Source organism: Egretta garzetta, unplaced genomic scaffold (genome assembly GCF_000687185.1).
Source record: "Egretta garzetta isolate BGI_Z169 unplaced genomic scaffold, ASM68718v1 scaffold652, whole genome shotgun sequence".
NCBI classification, from domain to species: domain Eukaryota; kingdom Metazoa; phylum Chordata; class Aves; order Pelecaniformes; family Ardeidae; genus Egretta; species Egretta garzetta.
In genome coordinates this window covers 111,069-113,181 of record NW_009258948.1, presented here as the reverse complement: position 1 = coordinate 113,181, position 2,113 = coordinate 111,069, and positions in this window count along the sequence as shown.

Genomic DNA, 2,113 nt, shown 5'->3' with positions numbered 1-2,113 from the left:
GATGGGGGATGCGGGGTGGGGGATGCGGGATGCGGGATGTGGGATGCAGGATTCAGGATGTGAGATGGGGGCTCCTCCCGGTCCCCACCTCCTCCAGGCCCCAGTGGCCTCAGCCCGCAGTGGGGAGCTCCTCATGTAAACAAGGAGGGGGGCATTTCTCCACTTTGGAGGCCACAAGCGAGCAAGCAAATCCATGGGGTCTCACAGGTTGCCTCGTGCCAGATGCGCCCCGTAGGTTGTTTGTCCCAGGATCTTCACAGAAAGGTTGTTTCTCCTTTTCTTCTTCCTTTTCTCATTTCCCTCTTTTTTCTGAAGCAGGGAGACGGTCCAGAAGTGAAATTTCCATCAGAGGTCCCCACCTGAGGGGCTTAATGAAGGATTTTTGCAGAGGAACCCCAGTTAAGCCCCTGGCAGAGAAGGGATGGATGTGCACAGAGACCTACAGCCCCCACCCCACAATACAGCTGCTGCATTCAATAGGTGGCTGTGCTTTGATTTTTGAGACTTGTAGGTAGAAAACCCAAAAGCTGAGGAGCTTAATACCCAGGCCTGCTTTTCAGAGCAGCTTGCCACCTGCGTGGGACAGGAGAGCGGAACCCCAGAAAGCTGCTGGGCAATGGCAAAAGCTGCAATCCCTGGGACTGCTCTGGGTCCAGGTCCCTGCGTGCACGGTGGGAGAAATAAGGGGAGACCAGCGCCCCCCCCCGCCCCGAGACCCTGTGAGATCTGACCACTGGCTCACCCATAGGGAGGGACACCCCAGTTCAGTGTGGGGCATGGATAATTCCAGCTTCACCAGTATAAAATTGATTTTCGGGCATTAGAAAGCAAGTCTTAGCCTGCCGATGCCACAGACATGTCAAAGTGGGCCACTGAGGCCTGAGGACCACATTTAATGAAAATGATGAATTCTTGCGCTTGAGTCAGCCCGAGCCAGGGGTCCGGCACTGCAGCATCTGCTGGGGCTGGACAGCCCCCGCCCCCCCCCACCCGCCGGTGACAGTGACTTTTTGCAAATGTCCCAGTTTAGGGGAGGGGGGGGCTTGAAAATCTCATCTTGAAATGCTGATTCCCAAGACGCCAGGTCACTGTTTTCCTGAGAAAGAAAAGGGAAAAGAAAGAAAGGAAGCAGAAAGGGAAAATACCTGGCTGAAAAGGAAAGCACCTGGCTGCACTCGACCTGTCTGGTTTTATTGCAGCAACTAAATCTAGAGTTAGCGCTTAATTTGAGGGACCCGAGTTTCACCTTCGTATTTTTATTAGTTCCCATTCCTTCACAGCCTCTTCCTGCTCACTCACGTGTTGACCATTCCCACTCTTTGTTAATATTGGATTTTCTTTTTGTGCCCCCTCATCCCCGCGCCTCCAGCTGTCCCACCGCCTCCCAGCCCTGCCGTAACGGAGACGGCGCAGCGCTCCGGAGGCTTTGTGCCCCCCGTCCCCTGCCGTGAGCTGCACAGGCGACGGAAGGCAATGCCTCGCCAGGCATCGGAGGAGCCCCTCCCAAACCCCCACGGCTCCTGTATAATTGCCGTCACGTTTGTCCAAGCAGCGCAGCCCAGAGCTCTGCCGCTCCCAGCTGCATCTCAGCCCTACGGGGAGCATTCAAATATCCCCAACCTCCCTGCCCCTCGCTGCAGGTGTCCCTCCGGGTTCAGTAGCAGATATCCTCATTCCCGGCTGGCACGGGGGCGGGTGAGTTGTCTGCAGTAGCTGTGATTCGGCAGGTCTCTGTGGCGGAGGTGCCTGATTTGAACTAGAAGGTAAAATTCTGCAGCTGGGAGAAACCCCCCCCGGGCCACTCCAACCTGAAATTTTGGACTCTAAGATGAGAAGCACCACTCTCCAGGCAGCGTTGGTCAGGTAAATGCTGCTGCTTTGGCTCCGGGGCCCTTCTCCGGGCTGAAGGGTGTGCGACCTGCAGCAGCAACCTGCCGGAGAGTCCATGCGGATCAACTTCTCGTGCAGGAGCTCACAGCCTGGCTCGAAAAGATGAGGAACTCCTGGAGAGAGTCCAGAGGAGGGCAACAAGGATGATGGGGAGACTGGAGCATCTCCCCTAGGAGGAAAGGCTGAGGGAGCTGGGCTTGTTCAGCCTGGAGAAGAGAAGGCT